This window comes from Mirounga angustirostris, unplaced genomic scaffold (assembly GCF_029215605.1).
Source record: "Mirounga angustirostris isolate CCGP_5_RB_7025 unplaced genomic scaffold, mMirAng1.0.hap1 SCAF_474, whole genome shotgun sequence".
NCBI classification, from domain to species: domain Eukaryota; kingdom Metazoa; phylum Chordata; class Mammalia; order Carnivora; family Phocidae; genus Mirounga; species Mirounga angustirostris.
In genome coordinates this window covers 1-12,563 of record NW_026992182.1, presented here as the reverse complement: position 1 = coordinate 12,563, position 12,563 = coordinate 1, and the positions used below count along the sequence as shown (strand labels likewise).

General features: G+C 51.5%; 1 long non-coding RNA gene across 1 annotated transcript; it reads right to left on the bottom strand.

Annotated features, from left to right (window-relative positions):
- Window positions 1-757: 757 nt before the first annotated feature.
- On the bottom strand, window positions 758-9,390 carry LOC135363524 (uncharacterized). Its single transcript, XR_010409208.1, has 2 exons — window positions 7,749-9,390; window positions 758-3,729 (listed from the first exon to the last, which is right to left on the bottom strand). It is a non-coding gene; the product is annotated as an uncharacterized LOC135363524 (long non-coding RNA).
- Window positions 9,391-12,563: the final 3,173 nt, after the last annotated feature.

The following is a 12,563-nucleotide window of genomic DNA, read 5'->3' as shown; positions in this document are numbered from 1 at the left end:
GCAGCAACAGGCTCGACAGGAACTTTCCTCAGATCTACAATCTGCCCCTGCTAATTACAGGCGGCCCCACTCACTTTGCCCTCTAGGGCCAGACTGCCCAGCCCCTCCCCGTTGACTCAGGAGCACTGCCAACAGGAGGGAAGGGCCCATGGAAGGTTCCAGGATGTTCAAAGGACTGGCCAACTAGGCTCAGGAGACTGGCCTTGTTTTGCTAGAAGAAATGGTTGAGAAAGAGCTTCGGAGTCCGAAAGCAAACAAGGTTCAGTACCAGACAGCGTACCAAGTGTTTTCACCAGCAATTACCTTAAACCTGAAACAACCCAGAGGTGATGTACACCATTATCCCCTTGGACACTCAAGGACTCGGGACTCAAGAAGTCACAGGGCTAACGAGAGCCAGGCTGGGCATCAACCACCTCACAGCAGATGGAATGGCCAGAAATGACCCGACCTGACCTGGGGCCGGACAACGGGGTTCAGCCCGGGAGAAGACTCGGGGCACTGGGCAGCAGGTTTATAAGAGGCCAAGAGACTTTTCTGATACTTCAAAAGGGACAGCAGCTCTCCACTTTCCCCGACTCACCCTTTGGGAGGCTCACCCAATTCCCTGGAGTTCCGGAGAGAAGCTGCTGTGTCTTCTCTGTTCAACCCTTTAGAGACCTCCTAGATTCAGAGAGGGGCCAGGTCCCAACCTGTGTTCAGCGAGCTCCCCCCAGCCAAATGTCGAGGGGCCCCTGCATGACAGACAGCTACTCACAAGCTTTCAAATTCTCTTTATTAAAAATCCTTTTTTTTTTTCCTTTTGTAAAAACAAACACTTGCGGTCAATTATACAGATCAGGAAAAGTGATGACGATTTATAAGACACTCAACAAATTCTAATACTTTACAAGTTCAAACTTAAATTAACTAGTGTTTGTTTCTCATAAGCTCAAAAAGCAAACTCTGGTCCAGTTCGAGTACAATCTAACAGATCACAGCCTCAGACTGTCCAAGGAAGGGACAGTAATGGCTGTCCTCACACCAACACCAAATCTACCAAATTCTTTGGGAATACTGCCTGTATATACTTTATTTTAGGTGTTTTATGATGAAAAGAAAATTACCTAGGCCTTTTGTTACCTTAACCCAGGGTACAAATGAATCTGTTGCTCACGGTAGCAGATGCTCTTAAACAAGCTCTTGGGGAAGACATTTTGAAATCGTTGACAAACACTGAAGAAAAGCTTTAAAAAATAAGTCCGTATTTTCCTGGTTGCCTGTAATATTGCTTTGTGTACGACACATGTAGGAATAAAAAGTGCAAATTATAGAGTGGGTGAAGGACCATGCCAATGGGATTGTATAAAAATAAATACAAATAAATACAAATATATACACAGATGCAGAATCTTAGATGATTTTTAAAGTGAAGGCTCTGATTGGATGCAGAGAGCCTCTGCTCGATCCCTCCCAGGGGCTCTCACCAGCTGTCCAGTATGGAGAAGGTCAGTCTATCAGCAAGGGAACCATCCCATTACTTGGGAATGAGGCTGTTTGAACAGCCATCCTGATTTCCATGGAAACGGTGCTGGGGGGGGAGGGGGGGGCGGGCTGGTGGGGTCGGCTTTCACTTTGCGGGAAGAAAAGACTGCCAGCCTCTCTGAAAATGCTCAGTTCCAGCCTCCGGTGGAGGTGATAGGCTCTTCCCAGCAAGGTGCCCAGAGAGCTGGCCCTGGACATCCCCTGAGTGGGAAGAATGACAAATAGGGCCAGAGGTTTTCCCAGAAATGGGGGAGGCCGGTCTCCAGAACATCAGGTAAAAACCTGTGGAGGCAGCTTGAGCTGAGCTGCCATCTTCAGAGCCCACTCTCTTTGAGACACCAACCTTTCCGAGGCCCCCGGATGGCCTCACACCGCGGTCAGGCTTCCCGCTTCCTCCAGCCCCTGACGGCGCGAGCCCAGGCTGGCTGGTTGGCCTCCGGTGCTGGCCTTCTCTGTTCTCTTTCGCAGGTTCCCTGCAACTCTCTCCTCACCAGTAACCATGTGCCCGAGGTTTACACAAGATCATTTTATGTCCTACATTTCTTCCTTCTCTGTGCCTCAGATTCACTGATAAAATGTCAGTGTCGAACTCAGATAATTTCTCTATTCTTCTGCCATTAGTGCAGAGGGCAGAATGTGCAGTATACATATCTACCACAAAAAAAATCTGATCTACTATAAAAAATGCAAAAAATAATATAAAACAAACAATCCCTTCCTAGTCTATCTATCTGCGGTCAGGAATAGAAACACAGGAACCATCTTCCCAGGGCTGAGCCAGGGAAGTAGCTCAGCTTGTGGAAACAGCACAAGGCTCCCCTCTGACCTTCTTGAGGTCTTCCTCGGGGCTGTGAGCAAGCCTCATGTCCCCCCAGCACCTCTGTCCCAAACGCTCCCAGGGGAACATCAGACTCTCTAGTCTGGGGCCTGAAGGCACTCACCTCCAGTATCAGAAAACGCTACAGGAAGAAGAGTTCTGTTCTTCATGACATTCAACACCCAGGTGTGCACACAGGGGTCCTCTGAAATGCCCTCGACCTCCTGCCCACCTACCAATTCCTGGCAATCCTCAAATGCTGCTCCTCACTCCTGCAGCCTTGCTCTTCCCTTAGTTTCTCTCTCCACTGAGAGACCAGTTTAAAAACTATCCCACTGAGAGGCTGCTGGAGCCCAGAGCGCAGGCACCAGGAGCGAGTCGAGGACAGATGCCATTGCCCTGTTTTGGGGTCTCTTGAGCCAGTGCCACACGGGGCTGGGAAGCCAGCATTCGACCCAAGCCCGTACCAACTATTGTTCTGGCGGAAGGGAGAAGACACTACTGTTTTCATTTTTAATTGAAGTGAATCTATACCAAATTCATTGTCCAGAACAGAACAAAGCTTGGCACCTCCTGAAATCCTGAGGATGGAAATAAGTTTGGGGGGCGGGGAGGACTTAATAGAGCTTCCAAAATGAAGAGCTCGTTTCCTCCTCGGTGAAAGTCATTGCTTTTATGTTAAGGCATGCATCTGGTGGACTTCTAGAGGAACTGAGAGGTTGAAAGAGTTATTAGAAACGGGGGCTTTTCAAAAAGATGGTCCCGCTGGAGGAACTCCCAGCTTCTGCCAACTGCTGGTCTAGGGGGCACCCCCTTCAGGCCTGCACGACCCGACAACTCCCCCGGCTCAGGACGCCAGGCACAGAAAACGCTCCAGGCCCCCCAAAGTGGGTCTTGACCCGGGAGTTTCCGTGAGAGCTCTTCCTTGGCCTGACCTGTCCTGTCCCATCAAGAATTTGAACACCGTGAAAATCCCTGAGAAGTTGGATTTTATGAAAAATAAATGACCCTTGGCACAGGAGGTGAGAGAGAGGGAGGGAGGGGGAAGAAGAGAGAAGCAGATTGAAGGAAACAAGAATCAGGGAGGTGGGGGGAGAGAGGGTGACCCTCAGCTGCTGGACACATCAGGTGACAGCTTCACTGAGGAGACAATTGAAGGGCATTTTCACAAGTCTCCGAGGACGAGCCGAGGCAACACGCTGGCCTGGCTTTCCTTCCTCTCTGGCTTTAGCTTCCGTCACCGAGGTCAGGAAGGCCCCACCTCGGTTCCAGCAGCATCAAGGCTTCTTCCTCTCAAAGTGCAGCACGACTCTGCCCTCCTCAGGCCTGGGGCTGCCGGCCCCCTCGGTCTCCTTCAGGCCCTCCTCGGCCAGCTGGGACAAGTACTTCTGCGGTGGGGAGAGAGGGACAAAGGGAAGGGACAGGGTCAGTGGTGACCTGGCGGGACAGGGGAGGGGAGGGGAGGGCAGGATGTACCTGGGCCCCTTCTCGCATCATGTCTCCCAGGGTGTGGGACCCCCCTCCCAGCCCTCCCCAGTCCTTCTGGGGCTACAGGACCCACGCTCAGCTCCCTCCTCTCTCTCTGTTAGTTTACAAGTACCGCAGGGCTGGCCTCGAAAACACAGATCCCAACAACGGGACCACTTCCAAGGCCCTTATCCTGTGCAAGCGCTCTTCTCTTTCCTTATAGAAACTCACTGAATGCTCACAATGACTCCACTTGTTTTCCAGAAGAGCCTCAGCGCCCAGGGGCATGTCTGCGCGTGACAGGCAGGGGGGACCAGAGGCCAGGCGGACTGGCCGACCTAGGGGTGGGGGGGGAGAGCAGCATTGTCCTGCGCGGATTGCCAAAGCCGGCTGCCGCCTCTTGTAACCACCTGTTTCCTGGCGGGCAGAAGGCAGGCTGAGAGCCCAGACGTCTGTCGCTGGATTCCTGTTCTGTAGCTGGGGGCTGCCTCATACCGCCCCGGACACTCGCTGCCATCACCACCGGCCCCCGGCCACACGGCAGGCCGCCCCTGGGATTCTAGATTCCGTGCAGTGAGACGTAACGGGCCCCACTGATTGCCCAGGCAGCAGGGGGCAGTGCAAAGAGCACTGGATTAGGAGTCAGTGGGCAAGTGGTCACATGTGTGGGCTCTGCTGCCAGACGACCCGGGTGCAGATCCTAGCTCTCGGCAGGCAAGCCACCCAGGATCCCTGCCATCTATGCAGTGTGGTTAACAACAGGAACTACCACTGTAAGGTGGCTGTGAAGTCCACGGGAGGTACTGTAAGCACTCAGCACCTGGCTCAGAATAAGTACCCCGTAATGTTGTCCTTTATCATGAGGGGCATTGGCCTTCTGACTCTGGGAAAGTACTCGTCTTCTCTCTGCCTCTGACTCCTAATCTGGTAAACGGGAGAAACAGTGCCTTCCTCCTCCCAGGGTGATTCTGAGGGTCAGATGAGGTGATGCCTGTAAGATGACCTGCTCTCTCTAGAAGAAACCGGTTGGCTCTGAGAGGTGGGTGAGCCTGATGGGGAGAGCGGCAGACCGACCGTGGGTCCCTGCGGGCCAGGCTGCTGAGGGAGGGCCTGGTTTGTTCTCCACCTCACCCCAGGAAGGGAAATGTGGGCTCACTCCTCTCTGGACCTGGAGCGGGAGGCATCTAGTTTTCCTATCTGACCTATCTGATTCCCCTCGTTGTTCTGGGTCACTCTGGATGGGTTCTCTTCGGGTTATGACCAGCAGTGGGGGCCCAGCAGAGGCTGCACAGGGAGAAAGGAGGCTGCTTCCACCTGCTCCCCTCCTCAAAGAGCAATCCCTCACCCCCACCTCAAGGCCTGCTGGTGGTGCTAAGTTTACAAGTTGCCTGACTTAGGTGTGAACCAACATTCTTCACTTTTCACACATGTAACGTGGGGTAGTGTGGGGTGCGTGAGGCTGTGTGGACAAGAGACATTCTGTCAAGGCCACTGACAGAAACCTTATCTGAGAAGCCCGCGGTGGAGGCCCCCAGCTCCCCAACAGGTGTGCCAGAGAAACCTGAACTGCAGTTGGTGGGCCTGAAAGGCTTAGCCCATGTCTGGCCCTGACGTGCCTGGGGACCACGGAAATGGCTCTGGCCTGCTCTGGGGAGGTGAGTCTGCCTGGGGAGTTGGCCCATAGGCCCAGAACACAGTGTAGTCCACTGTCCTGGAAAAAAAAATACAGGATTTAGAATCAGAGGCCCTGACAAGTCTGGACTCATCCTAACTTCTTGAGTGATCTTGAGTTGCGTGGTCTCCTTGAGAACTACACAATCCAGCTGAGAATACCACATGAGATCAAGAGCTCGCACACTGAGGTATCAGAACCTGCTATTTTTTTAAATGAGGATTTTCAGGCCCAGCCCTGGAGAGAATGAATAACGGGTGTAGGGTGGGTCCAGGAAGCTGCATGTTTAAAAATGCCAGCTGGTATGACGACCACAGTTGGGGAAAATCAGGACTAGATGATCTCCAATGCTGCCATTCTATAGGTTTTATCTTGTTGGGGTGGGGGATGATGATGTCTTCAGGGTAGACGGCCACCCTCCGCTGGTTCTGTAGAGCCCAGTCTGGATGCTTGGTCTGGTCAAGTCAGGCCTTCACTGCGCTCCCCCCGGAGAGGCCAGGACTTGGGCCCCAGGCCCCACAGCTTCCTTGGTCACAGAGTGGCTGCTCACAGAGGGAAATCAAGAGGCTTAAATGACATGAGTCCGGGCATAGCCAATGACAATCCCTTGCAGATGGTGACACAGGCCGTGCCATTATGGGTCTTGGTTTGCAAGATCAGCTTAACAGGCTAAAAAAGGGCAAGTGATTAAGAATCAGGCAATCTGTTTCCGGGCCTGGTAATTCACCATCTGCATGGCCTTGGACAAATCACATAGCTTCTCTGGGCCTCAATATCCTCAACAAAAAACAAGAGTTGGCCCATATCTGAGTCTCTTAACTAGGAATGCACATTGGAATCATATGGAGAACTTTCTCAAATTATGTATTCCTGGATCACCTCCCCCCATTCTACTGACTAGCTCACCTAGTATGTGTGTGTGTGTGTGTGTGTGTGTGTGTGTGTGTGTGTGTATATATATATATATATATATATATATATATACTTTCAAAACACTGTCCAGGTGATTCTATTTCACACCTCTGGCTGAAAAATCCTCGATCAGCCACTCTAACAATTTAACAGCAATGTCTGCTCTGGCATTAGGACATGCTGCCACCACGAGGGTCTGCCCTAGGTGAGGAGGCCGTATGTGCCAAAAAACTAGTCTGGCTCCTTGTAGTAAAAACATAAGGTGCCTTGGAATACTTATCCCTGGGCATCTGATATACCATGCTTTCTATTAAGGTCCCGAAGATCCCCCCCACACCCGAAGTTGCAACATGCTGCATGTCAGTTAGGTATATATTACAGAACTTACTACTGTCTTTCATTGATTCTAAGATGAGGTTTTCTTCCCCCACATGTTAACATCTCTGAAACTGAGACGCATTTTACAACTGATGGAGTCTCACCATTTACTTTACAACAATTTTTTTCCTATTGGTATCCAAAAAGTGGTAGTGTGTCTTATAATGGCTGGGACCTCAGACTGGGTGAAACACGGTAGTATGTTTTATATGTCCCCTGTTACTATACCATAAAACTTATTTTATTGCTTATCTCCTACACTCGGATGGAAGGTCCAAGAGGGCAGAGGTTTTTGTCTTTTGCTTGCGTGTGTGTTTATAATTTTTTTAAGTTTTATTTATTTGAGAAAAAGGGAGAGAGAGAGCAGGAGCAGGGGAAGAAGCAGAGGGAGAAGCAGACTCCCTGCCAAGCGGGGAGCCTGATGCAGGGCTCGATCCCAGGACCCTGAGATCACGACCTGGGCTGAAGGCAGACACTTAACTGACTGAGCCACCCAGGCGTGCGCGCGCGCGTGCATATCTATGTGGTTTTGTTGTTTTATCTCCAGACCTAGAACAGCATCTGGTACATAGCATGCCTCTGATAAATAGTTGCAGTGGCAGATGAACATTTGAATAGAACATAATGGTGATTTTTATTGCAGCAAACAGGGGAACAGCATGGGGGAACAGAAACAGAGAAATGCCTGCATCTAGAATATCCAGGTCTTGTGAAAAGGGGTCAGCCTTAAGCATGGGCCGGGTGATCCCTAACTCGAGTTACTCAGACCAGGGGGAGAAGCAGATACCCCAAAACCCGCCCCCAACAGAATGCTGTAAGTACTCCAGGGGAGACAGATGTCCTGAGAGCACAGGGAAGGCGCCAGCACGTGGAGCAGCAGCCTGGGGGAGACGGGCCAGGGGAAAGAGCTGTTCTCCACGTGGTGGAAGGACATCGACCGGGGAGCCCCCCGGTCCTGAGCAAGGAAGGCTCCCTTACCTGTAAGTTCCTGTAGTGGACAGCACTGCGACAGTGGCTTATCTTCGCCATCTCCTCGCTCGTGTAGAACAGCCCGCACAGCTTGCAGTAAAACCCAGTCCTGGGCACCACGAACTCCACCCCTGCAGGAGGATGGGGGATGGACAGGCAGGACTTAGGAAGATCACATGAGGCCCCTGTGGTCCTGCCAGCTGGCGGGTGGAAATGGGAGCACTGAGCTCCATCCCTCGCTTGCTGTTGACTCTGGCTGGTTATGGAGCTTCTCCAAGCCTAGTTTCCTCATCTGCAAAACAAGCCTGAGAACAGGGCCGACTCCATTCCCAGGTGGTTGTGAGGGAATGCTTCACAATTCTCTGCTCTGCAGCTGTTCCTGGGAATGGGGCCCGGACCCTTCTGTTGTCAGCCTGCTTCTAAGGAAATGAGGAGGAAGCGTTTCGTTTCTCCACGCTGTACCCCTCTCTGTAGCTGTTAGGGCCAGGACTCAGGAAGGATGCTATCATTTTTGTTTGTTTTAGAATTATACTCATTAAAGAAAACTTTAAAAATACACAAAAGTGAGGAAAAATCACTTAGAGTCATTCCAATCAAAATATTTTCTTCCATACTATCTCTATGTAGGGCTTTTTTTCGGTTAGGGGGCAGTTTTCATTGTACCCTAAGTATAGTTCTTTCTCCTCTCTTTTTCATGTAATCGTGAATCATAAACATCTTCCCATCGTCCAGTGTTTACATCTGAACCACCCAGCGATAGCATTTTACTTATGGGATTTGCTAAATAGAAGTCACAGGATTCTGGGCTGCCTTCTGATTTTGAGGAAAGGAAACGGTGGCCTGATGGCGAGAGAAGTGACGGTGTCACAGCCCAGAAGATGCATCTTCGAAGGCACGGTGGCTGCTCCAGCCTTCGCCAAGGTGTTTGGGGTCACCGTTCTCCTCCTGAAGCCATGGTCGGCAGAGTGGAAAGAGCGCAGGTCTGAGAGGGCACAGACCAGACTCCAGTAAGAACCTGTGGGAAGCTGGGGGGAGTCGGAACTGTCAGCAGAAGAGCAGGGCATCAGGGCCGTGAGAAGCAGGACCCCTTGGGGAACTGCGGGAACGGGGCCAGCGGTTCCTGCTCTCAGGCTGGGGGGCTGGTGTGTGCGCGCCCGCACTTGGCTGGTCTGCTGCCCACCTGCTTAGCGCCCGTGGCCCTGTGGGGGGCCGGGGGCCTGCAGCGGGTGGAGGGGGGCCCAGGGCAGGGGGCCGCCCTCCAGGGGGACTGCGGCCGCTTCTGGCAGAGAGGGAGACCGCCCAGGGCTCCATCAAGGCGCTGCGTGGGACCACATGCCTGGGCTTCCTTCACTTTCCTCCTGCCGTGTCCTGTGGGACAGAGACCCTGCCATTGAGCGGCCGCTTAGACTTGTAATTACAACTTTTTTTTTCATTTCAAAAGAGCCACTTATCAGTGTGCAGCGGCCAGCCTGGACGGAGGCGGGAGCCCGGGAAGCCTGCCCAAGGCCTGCTTTGACTGATTGCTCCTCTGTGGTCTGGGCCTGGTTTTGGCAGCCTCCTCAGCCAGTTTTCTCTAACTGCCACGCAGCTCGCTGCCCTGCCCACAGCAGCCCCCAGAAGGGAGGGGGCCTCTCTTGGGCCCGCTGCCCAGAAAGAGGCTGTGCCCTTGCCCCCCTCACCTTCCTCCCACCCCCACGGCAAAGGACCGAAAAGTGGGCCCTGCTCTGCCTGTGGGTGGCTGGCTGGCCCCTCCACTCACTCACAGGGCCGCAGCAGAGGAGCCGTAAGCAAGGCCTGCCTTGGTCCTCTGTTCCCACAGAACAGTTCTCCCCAGCCTGCTCTGTAGGGAGATGTCCACACAAGACAAGATAAAGGCCACTGGGAAAGGAGACGCACCACCCGGAGGCCACACGGAGCAGACACAGGCCTGTGATCAGAGCCGCTCCTTCTATCCTGCCCCAGACCCTGCAGGAGGGGCCAGTGGGTGGTCCCAGCAAAGAAACCTTGGGGTTTCATGGCAGGGCCCCGGTAAGGCCTCCAGCATCCTCCAGGTTTTCCAAGAGGCCTTCCAGCCCATGTCCTGGGTCCCCAAGAAGGGGCGCCACTGCCTCAGAAGCCCCCACAGAACGTAAAGCAGGGCCTGAGCTGTGGGCCCTTTCGACCCAAGCGGCACAGCGGCCATGTGAGGGGTTCTGGGTGAGATTTCTGGAACGACGACTTCCACTGCCCCCCCGCCCCCCAAAAAGGCTTGGAAGCCACAGTATAGTGGAGAGAAAATGGAATTTAGAGTCCGAAAGATCTAGCTCTTTTACGTACACTGTGTGACCGTGGGTACGTTATTTAAACTCTCTGAGATTAGTCTCTTCATCTATAAAATAGAAATAATACTCCCACAAACGGTGTTATCATTTTGCCTGGTGCTCAAAAAATATTCGTTTCCTGCTGTGGGTTAAACATTTCTCCACAGAGGCCTTCCTGCCCCCTAACCTCGGCCCGAAGGTGGGCAGCAACCCTTCCCTGCCCCCGCCTGACGTCCAGCCGTGAAGCGGTACCAGGTGCTTAAAAGCACTGAGGAAGGAGAAGTCTGAGGAGGATCCCCAAACGCCTGGCAACCCCCCCCCAAGTAACTGAGGGTTGCCATGGGCACCACATGCCAACACCACCTCAGGATGCCTCTGGAATGGGAGGGCCAGAACCGAAGAAAACTCTCACTGCCCCAACCCGTCTGGAGCCACTCGGTCCTCCCATTTTTCAGCCTCTATTAAGCATGACAATTAAAGCTGTATTTGCTTTCTAATAATAGCTCCTGGGCCGGGTAATTACAACTACATCATCCTAGCAAATCCTGTGATGGGTGGAGGGGGAGCTTGCGTTTTGCAGGCAATGCCCTTTGGTTCTGGAAGCGCAGACCTTGGCAGGCTCAGGATGGCTGGGGTCACTCAGAGCTGGCCTCAAACCCATGGGGCTGAGCCGTCTCTCCGTTCCCCCCACCCCATGTCCACCCCATCCCCCGAGCACTGGGACCTCACCTCCCTTTACTCTGGATCCTTGGCACTCCCCATTTGCCTCCCTGCTCTCCACAGGGACAAAGCCTGAAGGCTGTTCCCTCCCTCCCTAGAAGTCTCTGCAGGAGTGCTGGATTCTGGAGCATAAGGGGCATGCAGCCCCAGTGAGAGGAAAGAGTAGGGCTCAATAATTACTTCATGAACGAGTAGTAACAACAGAGAACCCTCCTCCTGGAAAACACTCAGACGTTACACGTATTCACTCATTTCCTCCTCAAACTAACTATACATAGTAGGCTTCTATTACTACCCTTAGTTATTGATGAAGAAAGTCAATAAATCAATGAGGAGAGCTGAAAAGGGTCGCTCTTTGTCCCCTAGTCAGCTGAGACATAAACCTGGGGAATCAGATTCCACAGTCTGTGCTCTTAACCGCTGCACAAAAATTGCCTTTCCTACACTGTGCTTCCTGAACTAGAGGGACAGGAGGGCAGAGTGGTCTCAGATTGGAAACCCGGAGCTCTGACCTGACCTTGCTGTGTGACCTTGGGTAAGCATCTGCACTTGTTTCCTCTCCTGTCAAATGTGGAGAATGGTGCCATACCCCCACCCCCTAAGATCAATAAGATAATGGGTCTCAAAGCTCATCGAAGACTACAGGCAATACAAAAGCACAATCTGTTACAGCCCCAAACTGGAAACAACCCAAATGCCCATCAAGGGCTCAAAATAATTATGCTGAGTGAAAGAAGTCAGGCAAAAACCCTATATTCCAGATGATTCCCTTTGGATTCAAACTCATGTTTAGTGACAGAAAGCAGATCAGTGGTTCCCTGGGGACTGAGGTGTGGGGAGGGAGGAATGACAAAGGAGCATCAGGAAACTTGGGAGGTGATGAATACGTTCACTATGTTACTGTGGTAATTAGTCTCCCAGGTGTACACATACATCCAAATTGATCAACCATACACGTTAAACATGTGCACTTCTTTAACATCAATTATACTTCGTTAGAACTGTTTTTAAAAAGCAGAACAAGATACCATTTTCCTAACAGGTTGGTAAAGATTCAAAACTGATGACGTCCAAAGTTGGTAAGGAAGCAGAGAATGAGAATTCTCACTCCGGCAGGGAAAACTGGTATAATCTTTTTGGAGTGCAATTTAGCAGCAATTATGAAAAGATGAACTGCGAATATACATCACACCACAACCCCCACTCCCCGCTCCCAGTCTAGGACGCTGTCCTGCAGAAACCCTGGCATGCACACAAAGGTGACGGCATGTTTGGAAGGCAGCAGAGCATAGAGGAAGCATGGGCCTATGAGTCAAACTACTGGGATTTGAATCCTGACTCCAGTCTTTGCGAATCATCAGCTTTGTAACCCTGCATCTCAGATTTCTAACTTACAAAATAAGGATAAAAATATTATCTACCTCATAGGTGTTTTGAGAGAGTTAAATAATGAAGTAAGCACTAGAAATGGTGCTTGCATGGTAAGTGAGAAACATAAAAGCTTAACTCTTACAGCATTTTAATAATGGGGAAAAACTGAAAACATGCTAAATGTTCACCAGTAGAGAAATGGATAAGTAATTTATGGTACATCTTTTAGAGGGCAATATTTACAATGGTTAAGAAGAATGCATTGTCTGTATACTGACGTGAAAAGGTCTCTGACTCCCACTGTTAAGTTAAAAAAGCAAATTGTAGAACATTCTGTGTATGGTGTGACCTAGTCTCTGTGGGTATGATCGTGACTACCTCTGGAGCTGGGGAGAAACTGGAGTGAAGAAATACAATATTTAACATTGACTTT